Raw genomic sequence first — 13,887 nt, forward strand, 5'->3', positions numbered from 1 at the left:
CAATAACAGAAATTCAGTTTTTTTTCATCATGGTCTCTCCAGTGCCTGGAACAGGAGGCCATACTCAGAATATATTTATGAATGAATGACTCTCTCTAGAGAAAAGTTTCCTGTGGATTCTGTTAAATAGTTCCTTTGCATATACACAACATAATATCACAGATTGCATTCAAGCAATCACACAAGGAAAACTATACTATACACAAAAGCATTATTTGAAGTGATTCTTAAGAAACTTTTTTACAGCCTCAACTTCCTTTCACATACAATTCTGAAGGACTCATTCCAGCCACAGGAGGTAGCATTTCCAAAGATGACTTGCTTTTCATTTACTGTCACTGCTGCAGTAACACTAAAGTTATATAAGGCATTCAATCCAAAGGCCACATCACTACCCTGCATTACAAGGCTGGGCCACCTCTCTCAGCCTCACTGCACTCCTTTTGAAACTCCAAGGTTTAGGTATAATTCTGCATGAGTTTTATTATAACCCTATAATCCCAGGAATATGTGAAATGTTTAGCAACTTTCCTGTAATAAAGTAGAAAGAAGGTTGAAAGATGAACATGAGTTTAAGAAAGATTATGAATACAAAATGAATCCATTTTTCCAATTGATTGGTTAATTACAATAATTCTAAAAACTATGCCCAGAATAGCTGATTTCACTTTCATTCACATTCTTCTTTTCTACTAGTTAACATGGAACATCTTTGTAAATGCGCCACACATTATCATATATTTAGGGTATAAAATGCTTTTCTAGGTTTCTATGCTACAGTCCTATTCAAGTTCAACATCCAATTTGAAGACCAACTCTTCTGTAGCCAAAACAGTATACAAAGGACATTCATGATGGGGCCCTCAAAAAGAAACACTTGACACATAGAACGATTTTTTTTTTAAAGTTTCTTAGAAACTGTGATGTACCAGGAATATTTCTAATTGTAGGGGACTCTGATTTAAGAGCACTTTAGAGACTGAATTGGATTGTAGGTTAATGCCCACATATTTAAAAGCGAACAGGAATAAAAGAACATGTAAAGTACTTAAGGGCAATAAAAGAAATAAAAGGTTATTCCACAACATGGTCCTCTGAATTATAATATGGCCTACTATGATGGAGAGACTAGAATCAAATGGGCTTGTAATGTACTTTTCTTAGTCCTGGATTTCAGGCTTCACCTAATTTAATGATAAGCCTCCAAAAGGCCACATTTTCAGTCTTGGATGGTAAAGCATTGGGGCAAAAAGTTAACCCCAATAGTCTTCTTTCTAAGTGTGTGGACTTGGGAAAGTTACTTGACCTATCCAAGTCTCTATCTCCTAATTTTTAAATGGGGTTGTTGTGGGTAATTAAATGAGATAATATGTGTAACATGCAGAGCGCCCAGCACACCTGAACCTCTAAAAAAAAAAAAAAAAAATGTTGACCATCGTAACAGTGAAGTTGGAAGTATTCACTTGTCTAAATCCATTGCAGCACTTCTGGAAGGTCTCAGTCACTCACGAGCTATTATCACAATATTTTAGTACCAGCCCAGGTCCGTTGGTTTGTATTTAGTGGCTACTCTGTTCCTTCTCAGGACAACCCCAGGAGGGAGCTCCTGGTGCAGAATCATGGCCTCTTGCCCCATTATACTCAGCTCGCTCTCGTCCTGCAGGAGCCTCTGGCGAGGAAGGGCCCCTCGGATCCGCACTTTTGAGCATTAACCATATGGGACAGCGAAATGAAAAGAACGCTTCCCTCTCAGGACATCTCCACGCCTGGTTGCAGCTCAGGACTGGAGCTACTGGCACGAAAAGGACAGGACAGAAACAGGGTAGGTAAAAGACGCCACCGCTTGGCGACCTCACTCGGTGCCCGTCGCTGTGCAGGGGGCGCCGGTCAGCGTGAGGGCATAGGAGAAAGAGCCAGCGAGAGAGAAGGGAAATTGACTGCTAGCCGGCCCACCCGGCTCGGAAAGTCTCCAGCGGCGCTTCCTACTGGTTGAACACCTCTCAGAGAGAGATGACGGCTCCCTGGCTCAACCTACGGCGGTATCCTGGTCCCTCCCCAGCGCTCTGGCAGATGCCGGCCTCAAGTGGCTGAGCCGACAAACCACCGGAGGATGCTGTGGCGCCCACCCGCGCGGCTTGGAGGGGCCCGGGGGCGGCGCCTGGCGCAGATGGCGCTCGCAGCTAGATGGATGCTCCAGCGCCGGCAATCACTTCTGGTTCATCAACACAGCATCCCCGAGCGAAGCTGTCGCCAGATCCCACCACTGAGAACCAGGGTAGGGAAGAGGACCTTTCCAGTCAGTCCCAAGCCCAGGTGCCAGTTTGGACAAGTCCCAGTCCTCAGAAGCTGGGTGGGGTGCTAGGACTCCCCGAGACCACACCTGTAGGCCAACAAAGCCCTCCGCAAGTGCCCCCAACCCGCTGTGCTCAGTGTCTCTCCGGTCCTCACCCCACCCATCGATTCCTTGAGTCCTCTCCAGGGCAGTGATAGTGGAGGGAAATCGGCATGGCCTCATGAACTCAGCGATCCGCGCAGGTGTGAGCACATCTGAACAAAGCCCACGCCCAGATGTGTCCGTGGGGACCGGAACGCGCACACTCCCGTGCGCGCCCGGCCCAGCCCGGCCCGGCCCGGCGCTCTTCATCCCACCGGCACTGTGGTGTGAAAACCTGCGCCCTCATAGTCGGTGCCCAGGAAGCAGCTGTGCCGGCCCCAGCAGCCTCTCCATGACCAACTGCCCACAAGGAGACCTCCAGGGAGGGCTTCCCTCAAAGCGTGGGGAACCGGCGCGGATACAGAAGTTGGCCACAGCCTGCAGGAGGTGATGGATGCCCTCCCGCGCCAGCAGGCTGCGTCCTTACCCGTGTGCCCGTCTCTTCGCCGGTTAAGTACCCGCGACTGTGTCGAGGGCCTGTGAGGGAGAAGGGAGTTGGCGACCCCATTCACCCCTAGCAGCAGACGCTGCCGGACAGGAGAGCTCTCGGCTGAACCCGGGCTGGAGTCCCAGTGACAACGCAGCAGCCTCCCGCGCCCTCCTCCGCTCAAACCCGGGTCCTGGAGCAGGACCGAGTGTCAACCGCCAGCGCACAGGGAGCTACTCACGTTCTCGCGCCGCGCCCACCGCTCAGTCCGGGCACAACCGCCCAGGACCCCGAAGCACAGATGTCGTTGGTGTTTGATGAAGCTGTCGCCTCCAGCTGCTCCAGCCAGGCCACCCCGGCGCTGTCCCCCGCGCCCGCGCGTCTGAGGCTCGCAATGCGGCGCGCGTCCGCCGCCGACCCTGGCGAAGCGAGGCTGGCCCGGAGCCGGCGCGCGCCCCCGCCGCTCCCGCCCTCTGCTCCCCCTTCACAGCGTCGTGCTCTTGCCTCTCCCGGCTCTCTTTCGCGTCCTCGCGTCCCTCCACCCCCGCACTCTCCCCGGCGTCCCCCGCCCCTTCCCCTCCTGGCCAACCCCCTCCCGTCCTTCTGCTGCTGCAGCAGCGAATGGGCTCCAGCCGCCTGCGCCTCAGGGGACTGGGTGGCCCCCTCACCTGAGCGGCCGCGCCACCAGCAACCTCTGTCATCCTGCGAGTGTGTGCGATGGTGGTGGTTGGGGTGGGAGGGACCGAGGGCGGGAGTGTTCCGGAGACTCGGGTGACGGATTTGGCTACAAAAGATGTTCCAGAAAATGGGTGGTTTTTAAATGCCACTCTCATAGGTCTAGGTTTCTGTGGGAGGTTTGTGGTTTCCCCTCCACATTTCCTTCTTTTTTCCCCTTCTTCTTTTGAAGGGATAGTTGAGATGGGATGGGTGTTGTTTTTGTTTGTTTATTTTGTTTTTATAACAGTCCCTTCAAATATCCTTCAGAAAGAGTGCATTTGTCCTCAAGCAAATACTGCCTATTCTCAGTAGGAGTAGGGTTCCTGGGCCCGGCGAACACTATTAGTTGAAATTTGCTTATTTTCAGATTTGGGAGTATTGTGGAGTTTATTTATTGCAATGTAAAATGAAGAGATTTTCTAGATGTGTAATATTTGAGGAAACACTGCAGGGTGCACAGTTCAGGTTCCATAACCCACCCTCTGCAGCAGCCAGCATGATGTCCAAGGTTCTTAGCTTGATACTACTGTCCTCTGTAATCTCTATTCTGAAAACTAAATTACTGGTCTACAGGATATCAGGGGACTTGACTACCGACTGCAGACTCCAACTCTCACTTGGCTCTGCTGGAATCTTACTTCTTAGTTTGATATTTTAATTCAAGAAAACATTTTTGGAACCATTCACCACCCCCATTTCCATCCTCTAAGACAGATGCAAAGGTGACATAGGGAACGAAAAAGGACAGAGTCATCCTTCAAGGCCCTGACAACTCTGCCTTGCTCTTAACTTTAGTTTGAATTTACCACTTTAATTCACAGCATTCCACATGCAAATGAGCAGCTTTCTTTTCTTTCTCCGGATGCCAGGCACACTTGAACCTTGTTCAGTTCCTGAAACAGAACTATGATTTCTGGTTACTGGACTTTGCCCAAGTGACTTCCTCAGTCTCCTCTGATAACCCTACCTCTTACTCCTCCACCATTCACCAGGAAACCTCACATCTATTAATTAATCATTCAAATGTCCCCTAAAATGTCTTTCCAAAAATTCCATCTTACCCCTACTTAAACATCTGAACTGGTTCTCTGTTGCTTATGGTACAAAGTCCAGATCTCCTGGCATACTTTACTGGCTGCCCCAAACTTACCTCTTCATCCTTTATAAAAGCAAATGTTCATAACCTAAGCCTCCATACATGAGAGTCCTTCTTCCTACAACATCCTTCCACCTCTTTCATCTGTTCATCTTCCAGGGCCTCAACTCAGCTGTTACCTCCTTTAAGAATTCTTTCCTAAGTCCCTGTTTTATTGTAATACTGTTTGTCACATTCTAATCATCTGTTCGTGTGACTCCAAAAAATTTCTCTTGTTCTATGTATTTTTGTGTGACCTGACTTCCCACCAATACAAATGAATCCACAAATAGCATAGTAACTCATTTTGCACTGCTTCATCATGCCCACCTGCTTAAAGGACTCCAGGTCTCTGGATTCCCTCCCACTTACAGTAATTGCAGAGTCCTGGGTTTTTCTGCAGGTTTGTCCTTCTTATGTCCTACACTGGTGCCCCAAGGCTGTCCTTTCACCTTAGCCACATTGAACACTCTAGACTGTTCAATCACCTCAGTGATTTCCAGACCATGTTCTTTTTCTTGAATCCTACAAGGCAAACCTGGAGGTAGGGAAATTACACCTTCATCTGTTTGGTTCTTGCTCTGATTCTGTGTAGCAATTTGTCCCCTGTGAACTGAAGCAACTTCACTTATTTCCCTGTGTTACAATTTTGTAAAGACCCTTCTTAAGCAACTCCTTTAACTTTTACTTGGAATTCTCCTTTCTCTTTAGGCCTCAGCCCTGGTGCATGAAGCCAGGATGGCACAAATAGAATGAGGTCCTGGTGAGGTCCAGATCCATCCTGAAACCTTGAAGGCCACTTAGAAAGCAGACATATTCATGGGCCATTGAAAGAATAGAGTGTATGAATGAATCTCCAGCAAGTGACAGCTTTTCTAGACACAGCTTTCCTCATCTCTACAGGTAGAATAATAATAATAACAGTGCTATTGTGAGGATCAATTTAAAGCATAGGACAGTATCTAGGACATAATAAATGCTTAACAAATTCAAGTTTGAACATCCATTGCTTGATACGCTGCTTGTTGAATAAATAAACATTTGAATTTTTTTATAAAGCCAGAAGAGGAAATTTCATTGACAGCATGAAATAAAAGTAAATAATTTTGATACTGTATAATAATTGTAATAATATAAAACTATTATGCAGTTTTAATATCCAATTTATTGTTTCAACTACATTGCAGTCCTACATTGCCAAGGATTAGTCTCCTGAGAGGATGAGCAACAAGGAGAACCAAACAGCTGCTGCATGAGGAACAGAAATGAAAGGCTCACGGGAGGAGGGGACAGAAGAATGATCTGAAAAAGGATTAGAAGGATGCCTGAGTGGGCAAAAGGATTTTCTAATATAGTCTATTTGATTTGCTGAGTGATGAGCATGGCATTCTGATTTGTTTGCACATTGCCAGCGATATGCACAACTTATCTCTTTACCTTACCTGCTTTTATTCATTTCCTGCCCCTCCCAAGCACTATCCCTTCCCTCTATCCCCTGCCCCAAACTTCACTCCATCTCTGAACCCAGATGAGGTCTGGGGAATAAGGTAAGCCTGTTATCCTCATCATTTGAAAAAAAAAAAAAAAAAAAAAAAGTTTTGCATGAGCCTGGTGCTGTAGTAAGCACTCTGAATTCATTAACTGATTTAGTCAGACAGCAATTCCATGTAGTATGTAGTACTATCATCCCCCTTTTAGAAAATGAGGCAAAAGAGGTTAAGTAACTTGCAGAGGTTACACAGCTAGCATGACAACAAGCCCACAGTCTTAACCACAGTGCTATGCCGCCTGACATTGACAGCACACTAAAAGTTTGTTTGGTGGATGTATCAGACTGTCACTGCTTTAAAACATCTGCATCAGGAAGTCATGGAGCCCCCCAGTGGTACCTGCGGTGAATGTTTTAGCCTTTCTCTTCTTTTGCAGTCCTGTCTCAGAATTCTTCCTCTCTTCTTTTCCTTTTCCACTTTTTTCTCCTCTTGCCTTATTTTTCCTCTTGATTTTTTCAATGCACATCCATGCTGCAGGCCTCCTGAGGGAGGTAGTGCACTTGACTCTACCCTAAAACCTGTTCTTTTCTCCAAAAGCAAACATGAATCCAGCTATGCTAAAAAAGAGCTGTGTGTCCATGAACAAGTTACTTCCCCTCTATGCCTGTTCCAATATTATGCCATGAAAAAGTTGGGCTAGATGAACACGGAAATTCTTTATTAGCTGCGTCATCTAATGACTCTAGTGGTAATTAAGAGCACTTGACTCTTTTAGTAAATAGCAAATGAAAGCTGAGTTCTAGGTCAGAAATATTGGAGTACACACACACACACACATACACACACACACACAATGTTTCTACAGTAGTACCACAAGGTGGTTTGCTACAAGGATGGCTTATACCAGTGCCATCTGGGCAACATGAATTATATTTCTACAGGGTTGTGCTAAAAGTAGAAAATTTTAAAACCCTTCTATTTGAAAGAACATTATAATCCAATATTTTCAAAAGCATAGTTGTTATACAGGCAGTTCTAAGAAGATTCCCATTCACCCTCCTCCTAGTGTTCATGACTGTGCAGTCCCTTCTAATTGAATATGGTGTTACTCTCTTTCTGTCACTATAACCAATACCTGTGATAACCAGCTTAAAAGAGAAAAGGTTTGTTTTGGCTCACAGTTCATGATTGGTTGACACCTTTGCTTTAAGGCTTAGGGTGAGTCAGCACATCATGGCAGGAGTGCATGGTGGAATGAAACCACTCATCTGGTGACCAGGGAGCAAAAGAGAGGAAGAATCTGGGGTCCCACAATCCCCTTCAAGTGTACATCCCAAACAACCTAAAGACCTCCACTAGGCCCATTCTGAAGGGTTCTTCCACCTCCCAGTAGCACCAAGCTCCTGGAGAGTAACCCTTTAACACCAGGGCCTTTGGGGGAACAGTCCAGATCCAAATTGTAGCAAGTACAACCTAGACCTGGTAATTCACTTCTAATTAATAGAATTGACCAAAGTAGTGGGATGTCACTCTTGATATTATATTTGAAAAGACTCTGACTTGTCTCTTGCTCTTTTGCTTGCTTGCTCAGAGGGAAACCAGCTACCATGTTGTGAGCTGTCCTATAGAGAGGCTTGCATGGCAATAACTGAGGGAAGGCTCTGTCCAGCAGCCTATGAGGAATTGAAGTGAAGCTCTTGGTCCAGTAGCTTGAAAGGAGCTGAATGCTGCTGCAGTCAAATGAGAGAGCCTGGAAGTCAATCATCCCCCACCCATACCTTGAGATGACTCCAGCTCAGGTTGACTCCTTGATTGTATCCTCACAGGAGACCCTAAGTCAGAGGATTCAGCAAAACTGTGCTTGGTTTCTGGATCCACAGAATCTGAGAGATAAGAAATGTCTCTGGTGTTAAGTTACTAAATTATCACTGATACAGTTGCTTAAATGCATTTTAGAATTCTGATTTTGCAGCTGACCATACAAATAAAATCTATTTCCCGTATAGGAAAGGGGAAAGTATCCACTGTTGTTGTCAAGAGATGCAGATTTGGTATTGGATAAAGCAGAAATATGGGGACAGATGACACATCATTGTGACTTGTTCAAAGTTAGCCTCAGCATTTTGTGACTTCACACTCTAAGGTCACTCTTAGTTCCTACCACCAAGCTTGGGTTAACTGGGCTCCACCCAGAGCTGGTCCTTTCTTCTCTTGCCAGTGTCTTTTGACCCACATCTCTTAAAGCTTTATATTACTCACTATAGATGATAATAGGATGTGCATTTATATATTCATAGTATATGAATAATAATAGGATATGCATTTTCAGATGTCACCTGACCACTGAGCAATGGAAAGTTTCCACTGATGCAAGCCACCAGTTGCTTTCCCATGCTTCTCTTCATCGTCTGCCATACAACCACACAGTTCTGTGTGTTAGTCTGGTGCCATTTGGGCACATATCAAACAGAAGCCCAAAAGTTGAAAGCCATACCTTGCCTGGTGCTTGGCAACACAGTATTTCTACACCTATCTAAAGGAGGTAATGTGCAAGCAATTGGAGGAAAACATGACCTTAGTGACTGCCATATGTGCATTTCTTCTCTGGGAGCTTTGTGAGTCACTAGAATCTTCAGTTTGGCTCAACTCACCCCCATGCTTGGGGAAGTTGGAAAAAAGGAGGAACATTTTCGGTGACAATAATCATGTTCCTGTAGCCAACTCCTCCATCTGCTCTTACAGTTTCTATCTATAAGAACGTTCAAGGTTCTGCTGAAAAGATTTAAGACTGGCCAAGGTCAGTGTGCAATCAGCCATTGTAAATGAGGTCATCAAGGACAGGAAACTGCCACCTGAGGGGAAAAAGAGATGCTGAGAAACTCTTGATTTTGATTTGTGCCCTTCATTCCTGATTCAAGGGGAACAGATGACAGGTACAATGAAGATGAATTCACTGTAGCGGAAAGAAAGGAGTGCTTCAGATATAAACATCAGAGATCTAAAGGACTGGTTCATTCATCAGCTTTCTTTCTTCTTTACTTTCTTCTTTTTGGGGGAGGGAGGTGATACTGGGGCTTGAACTCAGGGTCTAGCACATGCTCAGCAAACATTCTACCACTGAGCCACAAACCTAACCCTTTTTATTTTTTTACTTTTAGACAAGGTCTTGCTAAGTGGTAGAGGCTGGACTTGAACTTGCAATCCTCCTGCCTCAACCTCCTGAGTCATTGGGATTACAGATGTGCACCACCACATCCGGCAACAGCTTTCTTATTTGGCTGTTTTGTTGCATTTTTAAGAAGAGAATGGATCTTCGGTTAATAGACACCAATGTTGTACTTCTGCTTGTATTTACTTTTAAACCTTGATTATTACCTAGTTTTTTAAAATATAATTTGAAAAACATGGTAAATTCACATAACAAAATTTACCATCTAAACCATTTTTTTAGAGTGCAGTTCAACTAAGTATATTCATCTTTTTGGGCAACCATCACCACCATCCATCTCCAGAACTCTTTTTATCTTGCAAAACTCACTTAATATTCATTAAACAACTCCCTATTGCCCTCTCCCTCTGGGCCCTAGTAGCCATGATTCTACTTGGTGTCTCTATGAATTTGACTCTTATAAATACCTAAGCGGAATAATAAAGTATTTGGTTTTTGTGATTGGTTTATTTTACATAGCATGATGTCCTCCATGTACATCGATGTTTAAGTATGCATCAGAATTTCTTTCCTTTTTAACACTGAATAATATTCCATTGTGCATACATACCACATTTTGTTTATTTATTCATCTGTTGATGGATGCTTGGTTGCTTCTGCCTTTTGGATCTGGTAAATAATGCTGTTATGAACGTGTGTATGAGTCTCTGAAATCCTACTTTCAATTCTTTTGGACATATACAGAAGTTAGATTGCTAAACCATATGAGAATTCTATTTCAATTATTCTGAGGTACCATCATATTGTTTCCTGTAACAACTGCATCACTTCACATTTTTACCTACTGTGTGCAAGGATACCATGCTCTCCCTATCTTCGCCAGAATATTATTTTGTGTTTTGATAGTAGCCATCAGGTGGGTATAAGGTCTTCTGATATATTTAGATGTCAGATATCCATAGTATCCAAGCAAGTCCTGTGCTTCAAAAGGCCGGCCCTGCTATGGCTCTTCTAGAGCCTATACCTCACATTCCTCCTTCTAGACCACATCTGGGTACCGAGGACTGAAAAGTCCTACTAGCGCCTTCCACATGCTCCTGACATAGACTGCTCTACTGGTGTCACAACTAGAGACCTCAGGGTGGTTGGTGCAGGGGTGTGCTGATATCTTCAGAGGCAATGTACAGAACTTGGATATGGGTTGGGTTATTTATCCAACTGTGCTTGAGGGCTTTGAAAGTTTGACACTAATCCAGAATTGGGCTGTGGGCTGATACTTCCCTTAATATCACATTCTACCTCAGAACTCTGAAAATTCTAAGAATTCTACATTCAAACCTGGACAGTCATTCAGATATTAACTTTTAAATATTGTACAGATGGCATGTGGGCCTTTAGTTGCATTCCTTTCCCAAACCCCCCATTTGTTGGGGGAATATCCTGAACAAATGTAATAAGTATGCTGATATATTAAGCACACATTGTAAAGATAATAAATTAACTTCTGGATTTAAGAAATTTTATTTTAACAGTAGTTCATACTTAAATGGATCTCATCCTAATTTTTTTTTCCACAGGTTATGGGAGAGGATAGAAAGCAAGATTAACTGGAACAATAAAATTTTCTTGAAAATGACTAATGCTAACTTAATGTTTGGCCAAGAACTCTGAGATGTTTCTTCTAGCTGCCAAATGTCTCAAAAATTTCCACAATTTTGTTATTAATTTCTTGAGCAATGCCTTAAACAGCACTGTAGCATATATAAAATATGATCTACTGAGAACTGAAAACACTCAAGTTGGTTCTTTTAATAAATATTAATTTAAATGAGAAAGTATATTATATATAGCATATAAAAATGAAATATTTTAATCATAAAGGTAATAATTTTGTAAAATTATTGAATTTTAAATCTTGATGTGTAGTTATGCTAATTCACAGGGATATTTGTCTCTCTTACTGTTGCATCTCCAGGACCTAAATAGTGCATAATATATAGTAGATGCTCAACAAACTTAACAATGAAGTGAATACATTGGGAAAATAAATGGACCCAGCCAGAACTTCTTTCCCACGTGACCTGGAGCAAGTCACAACCTGAGGTTCAGAGAGGTTGTGACTTTCTCCAGGTCACATAGGAAAGAAGTTCTGGCTGGGTCCATTTAGGAGCATTGAGGAGTGAGCAGAAATGAAGGCCTGTGAAACCTTTTCCAGAAGAAGAGCTGACAAAGCTGACTCAGACGTTAAAGTGGTAAAGGGGAAGGTTTAGAAAGGGTGATTCGGAAGCCTCAGAAAATTACATTTCAAGGAGGAAATGAATGTTCAACAGAGTCAAATGCTGCGATAGAGGAGAAAACAGAAAAACCATCATTAGATAGAGGATTGGCAATCACTGGCAGTCTCAGAGAAGGACAAGTCAGTGGAGTGAATAAAATAAAAATAAAAAAATGGTCATTTTCCAAATCAAAAAGCCAAGGGATGAATGATATCGCTAATAAGTGGAGGATGACACATAATGGGGGGGAGGGAAGGGTTAGTGTTAGGGTTAGAGTTAGGGTTAGGGAGGGGGGGCAAGTATGGAGGAAGGAAGGACTGTATAGAGGGTAAAGACGGGTGGGAGGGGTGGGGGGAAGGGAAAAAATAACAGAATGAATCAAACAACATATAAAAGAAAAAAAAAAATTAAGACCTGTATGTTGATGATATTAAAGAGCATTAGAAAAGCCAGGATAATAAAAAGGCAGATGAAATTATTTCTGATCACATTTTAAAAAAGATCAGCCATCAAACTTACTAAAGTGATTCAAAATAATTCCTATAGCTTTTTGTACCTTTAACGTATCAACATTTAAAAGTTCTTTCCTACTCTTCTAACTTGAAAAACCATGAGTTTTTACTCAAAACCTACATTTAAAAATAAATGCACCTCTGTCCTTTAGTGATTTTATTACTCAGGTGGGCAATTGCCCAGAACTGGGGTTCTTGTTGCTTCTTGTTTTATGAGGGTTATTGTCATTTACCAACAGTTGTTTTAAGATGGGAAGAGGTGGCGAAATTCAAATCATTTCTAGCTTGATTCCTCTTGCTAAAATTAAAGGACCTTCATATATATATATATATATATATATATATATATATATATATATTTTTTTTTTTTTTTTTTTTTTTGCAGTACTGGGGATCGAACTCAGGGCCTTGTGATTGCGAGGCAAGCACTCTACCAGCTGAGCTATCTCCTCAGCTTGGACCTTCATATTTATAACTTAACAATTTTGGTGTAACACCACATGAAGATATCATATTATAGTTTTAAATGATGATTAAGACTGAAAAATATAAAAATATCCATAAAGCTATACATTAAGTGAATAGTGGAACACAAAATGGTATGTGCACTAGTATTGCAACTCTAAAAATGCAGAGAAAGATAGTATACAAATGAATCATTCTTTTAAGATGATTTTAAATGATTCTCTTGAGATGAATTTTGGGTGATTTTTAAATCATTTGTCTAAAGTGTGATGAGGTATGTTATTTTAAAGATCTTAGTTTATTTTCTCATTATTTTCTCTTTCATTTCCTTCTCTACTGTCATGCCAGAGGCCAGGCTGTGGACACTGGTGGCACCTGGATGTTCAGCCTTGGCACAGACCCTTGGAGCTGAGGCAGCTAATGTTCTTACTTCGAAGCCTAGGGCTCGCATGTCTCACGAGTGTGTTCTGGGATAGAGGGGCCTCCACATTCTGGAGATCTTCAAAATTGGCCCAGAGATAGACTGCATTGTAGTTATTCAACCTTATAATAAGGGAAGCACACATTGTTGTGGCAGATTATGTGCTTACTATAAGAATTTCTGTACTTTGGCCTTTTGGTGATTCTCTTTGGAAATACATGGTATTTTAAAAGAAAAAGACCTAAAGGCAGAAATAAAAACAAAAAATTCTAAACTTTGAAACTGGTAAACTTTTGCCTGCCACTGCATGCATGCACATAAAAGAGCTATGTGATAAAGTATTTCTGATTAAAAACCAATGTGATTAAATCCTTATTTTTTGAAAGTCCTGATTTTTATTAAGTAATATGGGTGCTCAACATCAATGATACACCATTTTGTATAACAACAGCCATGAATATATCATAATATATTATAGCTTTTTTTGTACCAGGGATTGAACCCTGGGGTACTTATCCACTGAGCCACTTTTTTTATATTTTATTTAGAGATAGGGCCTCACTGAGATGCTGAGGCAACTTTGAACTTGTGATCCTCCTGCTTCAGCCTCCCAAGCTGTTGGATTACAGGTGTGCACCACTTTGCCTTGCATCTTTTTAAACCATATACATTGGACTGTTTCTAAACTCATGCTTAGTGTTGCATTTTCAAGCCAATTTCAGAAACAAGGCCTTTAAAATTATTTGGAAGCAAATAACATGGAATGCAAATTCATGTGCAGTATGAGCACTGATCTCTAAAATCTAAGACATTATTTTCACATAAACAAGAGTGCGCTAAA

The 13,887-nt window shown here is 42.5% G+C and overlaps 1 protein-coding gene across 27 annotated transcripts in view; it reads right to left on the reverse strand.

The window, feature by feature from the left end:
* NRCAM (neuronal cell adhesion molecule) overlaps window positions 1-5,719 on the reverse strand; it is a 277,700-nt gene extending 271,981 nt beyond the window's left edge. For 5 of the 27 annotated variants that reach the window (XM_079149972.1, XM_079149970.1, XM_079149969.1 and 2 more), the window contains exon 1: window positions 3,103-3,459. The gene's annotated coding sequence lies outside the window, so the exon portion shown is untranslated. Of the gene's footprint in view, window positions 1-3,102; window positions 3,462-3,529 lie in introns of those variants that run through there. The other 22 variants (XM_079149968.1, XM_079149992.1, XM_079149991.1 and 19 more) reach the window with 7 other exon arrangements.
* Between the last annotated feature and the right edge of the window lie 8,168 nt (window positions 5,720-13,887).

This window comes from Sciurus vulgaris, assembly GCF_902686455.1.
Source record: "Sciurus vulgaris genome assembly, chromosome: 8".
In the NCBI taxonomy this organism is placed as follows: domain Eukaryota; kingdom Metazoa; phylum Chordata; class Mammalia; order Rodentia; family Sciuridae; genus Sciurus; species Sciurus vulgaris.